We start from the raw sequence: 13,755 nt of genomic DNA, 5'->3' as shown, positions 1-13,755 counted from the left end.
TGCTTTATCTGCTTTTATTGTGATTGTACTTGGATACCTGTCATATTTTCGCAATAAATACTCCAAAGCTACTACACTATGGGTATGTTTTTGCCTTGACTCCCCTGTGCAGTATTAATTTCACAGCTATCCACCACCTAACCTCCAGAGAGGGAGCCTCCATTATACCCAGTGAGCTGCACCCATCCATCCCTTAAAGGGAACTCTGGAAAACCCTGATTCATCTTACCTAAGCCCCAGGACCCATCCACCCATAGAGGAAGTGTATTGGATAACTGTTTCACCCTATGATGACCATTTGATGACATCAGGATATATTACAAAAACGCGCATTATCTTGCGCGTTCTGGTGAGTGCGCATTCCTTACACACCTGTATGCACAATCACCGCTTCCAGGAAGTCACAGGAATAATGAGCACCTAAAGTCACCTTATGAACTTTTATATGTCTTATACTACTTTGATCTCTGTTTAGTTTTTTATATACCTTTTTGATCATTTTAGCGCTGCACACCATTATTTATACTGTTTAATTTAAGGTTTTATTTGGTTACCTTGTGCACAGCTGCTTTTATCTATTTTCTGCGCTCACATCTACCTGCCTTATATATTGTTATTACTGTCAATGTGCCATATCTCTCAATACAATTTTATCCACTTGCCTACCAGGCACTTTTACCCCCTTCGTGCCCGGGCCAATTTTCAGCTTTCAGTGCTGTCGCACTTTGAATGTCAATTGCGCGGTTATGCAAAACTCTACCCATATGAAATTTTTATAATTTTTTTCACACAAATAGAGCTTTCTTTTGTTGGTATTTAATCGCCACTGGGTGTTTTATTATTATAAACAAAAAAAGAGAAAATCTTTTTTTAAAAAAGTTTTTCTTTGTTTCTATTATAAAATTTTGCAAACAATTAATTTATCTCCTTCACTGATGTGTGTTGATGAGGCTGTACTGATGGGCACTGATAGGCAGCACTGATGGGCACTGATGAGGTGGCACAGATAGGCAGCACTGATGGGTACTGATAGGCTGCACAGATGAGGCAGCACTGGCGAGCATTGATGATGCTGCGCTGATATGCAGCAATGATGGTCACTAATAGGTGGCACTGATAGGCGACACTGCAGGGCACTGATAGTCAGTACCCTGATGATCAGAGCCAATCTATTCTGTCACATTTGCCGGTTATCAGCAGTACTTCCTTACGCTGTGACAGTGTGAGGAAAGTGCTGCCGATAACCAGCAACTGTATTTACTCGGTGATCTGCTGTGTCATTGGACACAGCTGATCACGTGGTAAAAGGCCACTGTGATTGGCCTTTTACCTCATTATGTGATCAGCTGTGTCTATAGGACACAGCAATCACAGAAATCGCCGGGTGCATACCGCTGGGGGCGCGCGGGAGGGCACGTTCTGGGAGGACGTCATATGACGACCTCCCAGAACTGGACAACCGCACTGTAGCCGTCATTCAGCTATAGTGCGGTTAGCAAGTGGTTAAAACAATGCACACAATGTGCATTAAATGGACCAAATAGGTGAGGTGCAGGGCAATTATGTATAGCAGCAAATAAAATGTTCCAGACTCAAACTGTTACTAGTAAAATATAAAGGTCAGAAAATCACTGCTAATCTGGTCATACACTATACAATTGTACAATCTCTGTATAATCTATTTTAGCTTTACCAAGATAATGTAATAAGCACAAACTGAAACAATCCATACAATTACAATCACATAAGGCAGGTCTTTGTACTACATACAGTGGGGATCGAAAGTTTGGGCACCCCAGCTAAAAATTTGTATTAATGTGCATAAAGAAGCCAAGGAAAGATGGAAAAATCTCCAAAAGGCATCAAATTACAGATTAGACATTCTTATAATATGTCAACAAAAGTTAGATTTTATTTCCATCATTTACACTTTCAAAATAACAGAAAACAAAAAAATGGTGTCTGCAAAAGTTTGGGCACCCTGCAGAGTTAATATCTTGTACTGCCCCCTTTGGCAAGTATCACAGCTTGTAAATGCTTTTTGTAGCCAGCCAAGAGTCCTTCAGTTCTTGTTTGAGGTATCTTTGCCCATTCTTCCTTACAAAAGTCTTCCAGTTCTTTGAGATTTCTGGGCTGTCTGTCACGCACTGCTCTTTTAAGGTCTATCCATAGATTTTCAATTATGTTGAGGTCAGGAGATTGTGAAGGCCATGGCAAAACCTTCAGTTTATGCCTCTTGATGTAATCCCCCGTGGATTTCGAGGTGTGTTTAGGATCGTTATCCATTTGTAGAAGCCATCCTCTCTTTAACTTCAGCTTTTTCACAGATGGCATCAAGTTACCATCCAAAATTTGCTGAAATTTTATTGAATCCATTTTTCATTCTACTCGTGAGATGTTCCCTGTGCCACTGGCTGCAACACAACCCCAAAGCATGATTGATCCAACCCCATGCTTAACAGAGGTTCTTTTCATTAAATTCTGTGCCCCTTCTTCTCCAAACGTACCTTTGCTCATTCCGGCCAAAAAGTTCAATTTTAACCTCATCAGTCCACAGAACTTGTTTCCAAAATGCATCAGGCTTGTCTATATGTTCATTTGCAAAGTTCAAACGATGTTTTTTGTGGTGAGGACGTAGAAGAGGTTTTCTTCTGATGACTCTTCCATGAAGACCATATTTGTACAAGTATCTCTTTATAGTGGAATAGTGTACCACAACTCCAGTGTCTGCCAGATCTTTCTGGAGGGATCGTGCAGTCAAACGTGGGTTTTGAATTGTTTTTCTCACAATCCTGCGAGCTGTTCTGTCTGATATTTTTCTTGGTCTTCCAGATCTTACTTTAACTTCCACTGTTCCTGATGACTACCATTTCTTAATTACATTCCGAACAGAGGATATTGACATCTGAAAACGCTTTGCTATCTTCTTATAGCCTTCTCCAGCTTTGTGAGCATCAACTATTTTCAGTTTCAGTTTTCTAGACAACTGCTTAGAAGAACCCATGGTGCTGATTGTTGGGGCAAGGTCAGATGAGTCTGGGCATTTAAAACCTTTGAGATTGACATCACCTGGTCTTCCCAGACGATGATTGAGAACAATCCATGACACTGGCAGGTCTCAGCTTGGCAAAGGGGGCAGTGCATGCTATAAATTCTGCAGGGTGCCCAAACTTTTGCAGACGCCATTTTTTTGTTTTCTGTTATTTTGAATGTGTAAATGATGGAAATAAAATCTAACTTTTGTTGACATATTACAAGAATGTCTAATCTGTAATTTGATGCCTTTTGGAGATTTTTCCATCTTTCCTTGGCTTCTTTATGCACATTAATACAAATTTTTAGCTGGGGTGCCCAAACTTTTGATCCCCACTGTAGCTGATGGGAGTTCTTAAGGAGATTGTACAATCAGTTTGTATATTGTATGGTCAGCCTAAAGCTATTGTTTAACCCTTTTGCTGCCTGAGCTGTTTTTGTGTTTTTTTGCACGTTTAAAAAAATTAATTTGGGCCTGAAGATTAGTTAAAACCCCAAAATATTATAGAGAGGGTAGCTTCTGCATTTCTGGTTGGGAGTCAAAGAAAAAGCCAGCACATAGTCCAAGGAGTCAGTGAAGAGCTTCATGTCAGGATGCTTTCTGGTATTTTGGGAATTGTGCCATCCATACATCTCTTATGGGTACTTGGTGGTTCCTCTTTGGACATAGGTATAGTTTTGGTAACGGACACATAGTCACTCAAGGCCAGCATTTCAGGACATATTTGGGAGATCTTTCATCCTGCATGTCTCAGATCTAGCAGGTCAGGTAGGCTCAGTTGAACTCTCATCCCCTATCAAGTTGGGTTTCTGGACTGGTAGCAGTCAGAGGGCCTATGTCAGAAGATATGGATTACGCCCTGTATGGAAGTGAGCCAAAACTTGTAGATGGAGAAGCAGAATCTTTTGCAATGTCATTCCCATTTGACGAGCTAGTGGTGCAGTAAGACACCAGCAAAGTAGGAGTTAAGAACTGAATTTTAGGCTTTCCTAGCCTTCAATGATCTCATCCAGGGTGGACCTGTCCTGGTGAAGTTAGACAGCAAAACAAGGGGGCAATTAGTGTCTCCCTCCTGAAGGAGGTTTCTCTGATTCTAGGGTTGGCCCAAGTCAATACTCTGCATGACTATGTGCTCTGTTGGAGGAATCTTTAGGCAAACAATTTGCCTGGACAATCCTGGATGACAATAAATGGCCCAGACTTCCGCAAGTCTTTCAAGAACTAACAGGCTTGATAATCTCTTCCAGAGGTAGACTTGTTAACATCCTCAGTCAACACCATGTTGCTTTCAATTCCAGGATCCAGCATCCACAAGCAATTGAGGTGGAGGTGCTGAATGCAGAGTGGATCTCCATGACAATTTATGTCTTTCTGCCTCTCCCTCTGATTCTCAGTATCCTGCTGAGGCTGGGGCAGGGGAAGGTGATAGTTCAGGTGGTGATCCCAGATTAGTTGAAGGTGCCTTGACACCGTTTGCCCCCTCCTAATGAGTGCCAAGGATCCACTCCCTCTGCAGTAACATCGGATTCTTCAAAGTCACATGCATCCAATTCTCCAAAGTCACATTCTTCCAACACCTGACAGGCTCGAGGTCATGGCTTGGGTCTTGAATGGCCGAGGCTAACAGATCTCGGGGGGCTCTGTAAAGGTTGTGAATACTCTTATAAAAGCAAAGAAGAACAGCACTAACAGCACCTATAGTGGAATATGACATAAATTCACAGGATTGCTGCTGATTAAGGTTTTACACTTGGGTCTTCACAAGTCTGCCACATTCTGAAGTTTCTGTAGGCAGGGCTTGTTTTAGCCTTATACATAAGAACACTATGGGACCACATTTCAGCTATCTCTGCCTTCACCGGCATACAATGGGCATCCAACACTCAGTTATACTGTCCTCCAAAATGCAACTTGATTGAAACCTACCTAACAGATTGTTTGTGAAGTGAGATCTCCCATTAGTGTTGGACTTGTTTGCATCAGGTGCCTTCAATCAAAGTGGCCCCTTGTGGTACCTCTTGCTGAAAACTGCTTTCCTGGTGGCAATTGCATCATCCAGAAGAGCATCCGTATTAGTGGCCCTGGGGTTTAAAGAACCCTTTCTTATGTTCATCCTGCATAGGGTGGTACTCATGCTGATGCTCAAGATCGTGCCTAAGTGGCCTTCAGAGTCCATATCACACAGAAAGTTGTCCTTCCTACATCCCTCTTGGGGAGTACCCAAGAAGTTAGCCCATCAGATGCGAGTCAAGCTTTAAAATTTAACATCAAAGCGACATCTGGCATCAGGAAGTTGGAGCACTTGTTTGTAATTGCTGGTGGAGCGTTTAATGATTTTATGGCTTCCAACAAGATTATTGCCTCCTGGTTGGTGAAGCTCATCTCCTTGGCCTACAAGTTGAAAGGATTGGCTGTGCCAGGGGGCTAACAGCTTCTAGAAGCTTAAAAAATGCTAGTGTGCATGGAGTCTAACAGCACCCCAAACGCAGAAAAACAAACACTTGTTTTTGCATGAAAAAACATGTGACAAATGTCGCAAAATATGCAGTTGAAAAAGGCACAAAGCTCGAATCTCAAAAAGATGTGTGAGCCATGTTTGTGGTGCATAGACCGGCCCATTGGAATACGTTTCATAGAGAGTGCAGATTTCAGGAGTGCGTTTTATAGAGAGTGCAGGATTCAGGAGTGCGTTTCATAGAGAGTGCAGGATTCAGGAGTTCGTTTCATAGAGAGTGCAGGTTTCAGGAATTCGTTTCATAGAGAGTGCAGGTTTCAGGAGTTCGTTTCATACAGAGTGCAGGATTCAGGAGTGGGTTTCATACAGAGTGCAGATTTCAGGAGTGGGTTTCATACAGAGTGCAGATTTCAGGAGTGGGTTTCATACAGAGTGCAGATTTCAGGAGTGGGTTTCATACAGAGTGCAGGATTCAGGAGTGCGTTTCATACAGAGTGCAGAATTCAGGGATGCGTTTCCTACAGAGTGCAGGATTCAGGAGTGCGTTTCATACAGAGTGCAGGATTCAGGTGTTCGTTTCATACAGAGTGCAGGATTCAGGTGTTCGTTTCATACAGAGTGCAGGATTCAGGTGTTCATTTCATACAGAGTGCAGGATTCAGGTGTTCATTTCATACAGAGTGCAGGATTCAGGTGTTCATTTCATACAGAGTGCAGGATTCAGGTGTTCATTTCATACAGAGTGCAGGATTCAGGTGTTCATTTCATACAGAGTGCAGCATTCAGGTGTTCATTTCATACAGAGTGCAGAATTCAAGTGTGTGTTTCATACAGAAGGTGTGCGTTTCATACAGAGTGCAGTATTCAGGAGTGTGCTTCATACAGAGTGCAGGATTCAGGAGTGTGCTTCATACAGAGTGCAGGATTCAGAGATGCGTTATATACAGAGTGCAGGATTCAGGGATGCGTTATGTACAGAGTGCAGAATTCAGGGATGCGTTATGTGCAGAGTGCAGGATTCAGGGATGCGTTTCATACAGAGTGCAGAATTCAGGAATGCGTTTCATACTGAGTACAGGATTCAGAGATGCGTTATGTACAGAGTGCAGGATTCAGAGATGCGTTATGTACAGAGTGCAGGATTCAGAGATGCGTTATGTACAGAGTGCAGGATTCAGGAGTCTGTTTCATATAGAGTGCAGGATTCAGGGATGCGTTATGTACAGAGTGCAGGATTCAATAATGCGTTTTATACAGAGTGCAGGATTCAGAGATGCGTTATGTACAGAGTGCAGGATTCAGAGATGCGTTATGTGCAGAGTGCAGGATTCAGGAGTGTGTTTCATATAGAGTGCAGGATTCAGGGATGCGTTATGTACAGAGTGCAGGATTCAATAATGCGTTTTATACAGAGTGCAGGATTCAATAATGCGTTTTATACAGAGTGCAGGATTCAGAGATGCGTTATGTACAGAGTGCAGGATTCAGGGATGCGTTATGTACAGAGTGCAGGATTCAGGGATGCGCTATGTACAGAGTGCAGGATTCAGGAGTGTGTTTCATATAGAGTGCAGGATTCAGGAGTGTGTTTCATACAGAGTGCACATAGTGTATGGGGGAGAGGGGACTTGCAATATACCTCAAAGGTTCATAGGTAATCTCTTTACTTATATACACAGATAAAGATATATATAAAATTACACGATTTATTGAATTGACATATAAAAATAACCATCTCTAGGTACAAACATGTTTCTTGAATAAAATGCATCCAATGAAGTAGGTCGATGCGTTTCGCGGGTGCCCCCGCTTCTTCAGGACCCACAAATCATTTACTTGAAAGTGTACAAATTCAAAATTGGAAAAATCTGTAACGTAAATAAAATTTATTTACTTTTCTTTAGTGCTGACCTCTTTTTTTGTTTTCACTGCCAGTGTGTACAGGAGCAGTAGAGTTGTGGAAGAAATACATTTGACGTGTATAAGCGCATCTAAACGCACGTTAACACGTTTAGCTCTTGAGCGTTAATTTATTTCAATGGCCAGAATAAATTATTTATGAATGAAATGAACACCCAAAAGCTTGAAATGGGTAAATGGTAGGGATACATATTGGCAGCCGAAATGTATCAGCCGAAAATAGTGCTACCTGCATTTTGTCAATAGGAAAACAGTTGCTGATAATGGGTGCCGAAAATGCATGATTTTGATTTTACCACAATTTTACCACAATTTTACCACGATTAGGGTGTGTTTTTCAAAGGTCATGTGACTCAATAAACATACCAAAACACAACACGTGTTCCTTTTGATGGGTTTCAATGCATTTCAGACCTGTTTTACACCAGTGCAGTTTGCGTTTTGTTTGTTTTGCAGTGCTTTTTGCAGTGCATATTGTGTTTTTACATGTGCATTTTTTATGCGTTTTGTGCTTTTTCATTCTTATTGTTGGGCCAGCTTGTTGCTGGGCAGATTAAAAATGCAAAATGCATAAAAAAATGCAACACATGCATTTTTGTGGCATTTTCAATGCATATCAGGCCTGTTTCACCCCAATGCAGTTTGCGCTTTGTCCGTTTTGCCGTGCTTTTTCAAGTTTGGTTTGCATTTTTGCACTTGTTTTTGATGCGTATTTTGATGCGTTTTGCATTTTTATATGTTACCAATTTGTTTCTGGGCAGATTAAAAATGCAAAACGCATCAAAAAGGCAACATGTGTGCATTTTTGCTGCGTTTTCAATGCATTTCAGGCCTGGTTCAAACCAATGCAGTTTGCATAGGAAACCATATTAAATGGACTGCAGTGGGTTTCTGCAAAAAGCCCCAAACAACACATTGGTATGGACCAGGCCTGCGTTTTTTTTGTTTTTTTTAACTCTCCAAATATGCACCAAAAGTACAGACCGTGTGAAGACATACATTGAATTTAAAGGGATGCATTTTTCTTGAGCTTTTCTTGCGCCTTTTTTTTATGCAAAAGTGCTGCAAAAACTGCTCAGTGTGAAAGCAGCCGATTGGCTGAAAAGGTGCTGAAAATAAATTCATATTTGTTTAAATTTATGATATTAATTAAAAAGTTGAATATAATACAATTATGTGAAAAAATATATTGTTCAGTTCAGTTTTATTGTGGCCAAATGCATCCTGAATTTTTGGTTTCAGTCCAAGAATGTTCATTTCAGTGCACCACTAGTAAACGGGGCTAAATGCGTTACACTCTTTTACAAGAATCAGGCATTTTTTGGGCCAAAATGCTGTTGCCAGGAGGGAAGGCTTTATAGGAGAGTAAAAGTAAAGATCCAGTGTGCATGATGCCTTAGTGGGGTAATTCAACGTTCGTTTTTGACTGAAGTGACAAGAAAATTTGCAGGGGCAGGATGGAAATTTTTTCTTGAATGTACAAATTTTCTAACAGTGTATGAGGTTTTCATTCGGTAAAGTCCATTCATTCCAAAATTAAATGATAAAAGTAGACAAAATATTGAACTACTTTCAAATGACATTTGAATGTACTGAGAATTTTTGTACAAATTTCCATTTGATTTTTCTTTAACGTATACCCAGACTAAAGCCTAGTATATACTGTGAAACAATTGGACGACCGATCATCCGATTGTCCATGAAAAGGCAAACGTAGCTACGTGCTAGTGTAGTAGAAGAGGACATGTAAGGTTGTTCTTTACTTCTGATCATTTCTATTCGATTATTTCTGTATGACTACTGTACACATTAAACAAAAATCGGAAGTGGTGTTCACGTTCGATAAAACCCTTGGTTTTCATCGTCCAAAAAGTCGGAATCAGCTGTAGAAAGCACTATACCAGTGGTCCTCAAACTGCGGCCTGGGGGGCAGGATATGGCCCTTTGCTTGCTTTTGTCCAGCCCTTGGGGTACTATTACTCCCACTGACATCAACAACGGGGCATAATTCCCGTCACTGATACCAACAATAAGACACTATTCCTACCAATGACCCCAACAATGGGGCACTATTCTTCCCATTGACACCAAAAATGGGGCACTATTCCTCCCATTGACACTACTGATGAGACACTATTCCTCCCACTGACACCTACTGATGGGGCACTATTCCTCCCACTGACACCTACTGATGGGGCACTATTCCTCCTACTGACATTACTGATGAGACACTATTCCTCCCACTGACACTACTGATGAGACACTATTCCTCCCACTGACACCTACTGATGGGGCACTATTCCTCCCACTGACACCTACTGATGGGGCACTATTCCTCCCACTGACACTACTGATGAGGCACTATTCCTCCCACTGACACCTACTGATGGGGCACTATTCCTCCCACTGACACTACTGATGAGGCACTATTCCTCCCACTGACACCTACTGATGGGGCACTATTCCTCCCACTGACACCTACTGATGGGGCACTATTCCTCCCACTGACACCTACTGATGGGGCACTATTCCTCCCACTGACACTACTGATGAGGCACTATTCCTCCCACTGACACCTACTGATGGGGCACTATTCCTCCCGCTGACACCTACTGATGAGGCACTATTCCTCCCGCTGACACCTACTGATGGGGCACTATTCCTCCTGCTGACACTACTGATGAGGCACTATTCCTCCCACTGACACCTACTGATGAGGCACTATTCCTCCCGCTGACACCTACTGATGAGGCACTATTCCTCCCGCTGACACCTACTGATGGGGCACTATTCCTCCCGCTGACACTACTGATGAGGCACTATTCCTCCCGCTGACACCTACTGATGGGGCACTATTCCTCCCGCTGACACCTACTGATGGGGCACTATTCCTCCCGCTGACACTACTGATGGGGCACTATTCCTCCCGCTGACACTACTGATGGGGCACTATTCCTCCCGCTGACACCTACTGATGGGGCACTATTCCTCCCGCTGACACTACTGATGGGGCTCTATTCCTCCCACTGACACTACTGTTGGGGCACTATTCCTCCCACTGACACCTACTGATGGGGCACTATTCCACCAACTGGCACCAATAATGGGGCACTATTCCTCCCACTGACACCAACAATAGGGCACTATTCCTCTCACTGACACCAATAATGGGGCACTATTCCTCCCAGTGACACTACTGATGAGGCACTATTCCTCCCACTAATACCAATGATGGGGACTATTCCACAACTGACACCAATAATGGCGCACTATTCCTCCCAGTGATACCTATTGATGGAGCACTATTCCTCCCACTGACACCTACTGATGGGGCACTATTCCACCAACTGACACCAACAATGGGGCACTATTCCTCCCACTGACACTAATGATGGGGCACTATTCCACCAACCGACACCAATAACGGGGCACTATTCTTACCTCTGACATCAATGTTGGGGCACCATTACACCAACTGACACCAATAATGGGGCACTATTTCTCCCACTGACACCAATAATGAGGCGCTATTCCTCCCACTGACATTAATGATGAGGCTCTATTCCACCAACTGACACCAATGATGGAACACTATTCCTTCCCTTAAAATCAACAATGGGGCAATATACCTCCTACTGACCAATGATGGGGCACTATTCTTCCCACTGACACTAATGATGGGGCACTAATCCTTCCACGGACACTAATGATGGGGCAATATTCCTCCTACTGACACCAATGATGAGGCACTATTCCTGGTACTTGTCTATTAATTTACCGGATTTATTTATATATATATATATATATATATATATATTATTTTTTTTTATGTTTTATTTAAATATATATATAAAAAATATATATATATATATATATATATAAATCTGGTGAATTAACAGACAAGTACCCTATTCCTTCCCTGATACCAACAATGGGGCAATATTTCTCCTACTGACACCAGTGGCAGGGCACTATTCTTCACACTGACACCAATGGTGGGGCACAATCCTTCTGATACCAACAATAGGGCACTATTCCTCCCACTAATGCCAGTGATTGGGCATTGCTTACTCCCACTCACACCGGGGCATTTTCTACTCTCACTGGCCACAGTCCAGGCCCCTCAAAGTCTTAAGGACAGTAAACTGGCCCTTCTTTAAAAATGTTGGAGTCCCCTGCACTATACTAATAATCAGATAATTGGCCGATCGATCCTCATACAGAAAGTTCCATACAATTTTCCTATTGTGTGTACTGGCCATAAGGGTCACCATACATGATACAATCTGACTGTACAATCTCTGTGCAATTCGTTTTAGATTTACCAAAACTATGTAGTATGAGGACCTACCTAAACTATCCAATCATGCAGGCAGTTGCACTACATACTTGTTGGTAGATCTAAAGTGAATTCTACAATCAGACGTGCATGGTGAGCTTAATGTATTGTTAACATACACTATATAATCTGATTGTACAATCTCCATTAGATCTACCATTAAAGTGGTTGTAAAGACTCAAGGTTTTTTACCTTCATGCATTCTATGCATGAAGTTAAAAAAAAAAACCTTCTGTGTGCAGCATCCCCCCCAACCCCCCAATACTCACCTAAGCCTCCTCTCGATCTAGCGATGTGCACTGGGGTCTCAGCTTTTCCGGGACTTTCTTTTCTCATTGGCTGAGACAGAAGCAGGAGCCATTGGCTCCCACTGCTGTCAATCAAGAGAAAGGGGGTGGAGTAAAGCTGTGGCTCCGTGTGTGAATGGGCAAATGGAGCAGCAGGTGCCCCCATAGCAAGCTACTTGCTGTGGAGGCACCCGACAGGAGGGAGGGGTCAGGAGCACCACAGGGGGACCCAAGAAGAGGAGGATCCAGGCTGCTCTGTGCCAAACCACTGCACACAGCAGGTAAGTATAGCATGTTTGTTATTATTTGTAAAAAAAAATAAGCCTTTAGAATCACTTTAAATATTTAGAACACAGGCCTGACTGATTGCATGGAAATTGAATGAATAGTTTAGGTTTGCCTTCATATTACATAATTTTGGTAAATCTAAAGAAGATTGTACTAAGATTGTACAAAAAGATTGTATAATGTATGAGCAGCTTAACTGCTTCCCTGCTGACCTATAACAGAACTACTGCTACAGGGCGGCAGGGCTGCACAAAATCATGTGTGTATATATATATATATATATGTGTGATTTTGTATTTCTGGGTAGGGGGTACCATTGGCAGCTGGAGATGTCAGTTACTGGGTCCTGGCCGGAGATTCCCCGCTGGTGATTGCCGAGGAACACTAACAGGGGAGAGACCTGCGTGTAAACAACACAGGTATCTCTCCTGCCAGCAATAACATGCTGTTGTGCATTTCTCTGCACAGCAGAGAGATACACAGCAGCATGTCCCCATAGTAAAACACACACAGCACATGGTGTAAAACACACAGCACACAGTTAACCCTTTGATCACCCCAGATGTTAATTCCTTCCTGCCCAGTGTCATTAGTACAGTGTCAGTGCTTTTTTATTAGCACTGATCACTGTATTAGTGTCACTGGGGATGTCAGTGGCAGTTTGTCAGCCCCCCTCCCCCCAGTGTCAGAATGCCCTCTGCTGTCCTGCTATAAGTTGCTGAGATATATATGTGTATATATATATATATATATATATATATATATATACCGCCATTTGTAAACACTATAACTGTCACGTAAACCAATTAATTGACAGAATACATTTTGGCCTAAATTTATGATGAAATTGGATTTTTAAATTTTTTTTAACTGGATATGTTTTATAGCAAAAAGTCAAAAATTATTATTTTTTTTTAAATTGTCAGTCTTATTTTTTCTTTTTGTTTACAGAGCAAAGAATAAAATCGCAGAGGCTATCAAATACCACCGAAAGAAAGCACATTTTTTGGGGAAAAAAAGGACGTAAATTTCATTTGGGTGCAGCGTTGGATAACCGCGCAATTGTCAGTTAAAGGAACGCAGCGACATATTGCAAAAAATGGCCTGGTCAGGAAAGGCGGTAAATCCTCTGGAGATCGCACAATTGTAACATGCTTATTGTATACTTTCACATAATGGACAGCTACAAATTCACAGAAAGGTATTGTCATGCTCAGCTGCAATAAAAAGAGAATTTAGGTGTCCGTTTATGAACCAGCAGTAATAGATCGCTGCTCAGTTCTCCTGTGAATGCCTTTTATGAAGCAGTTCTCTGAACGAAGGGAGAACGGTCTCCAAACGCTGGAAAACGGCTGATTTTACTATAATCTCGCGAGATGACAGTAAGAGATCAGTTTACTAAACAGAGGTAAATTATCGCTGCTTAGTTTGC

The sequence above is a fragment of the Staurois parvus genome, unplaced genomic scaffold (assembly GCF_062004578.1).
Source record: "Staurois parvus isolate SC_StPar_1 unplaced genomic scaffold, SC_StPar_1.0 ptg000346l, whole genome shotgun sequence".
NCBI classification, from domain to species: domain Eukaryota; kingdom Metazoa; phylum Chordata; class Amphibia; order Anura; family Ranidae; genus Staurois; species Staurois parvus.
This window is presented reverse-complemented; position numbering follows the sequence as displayed.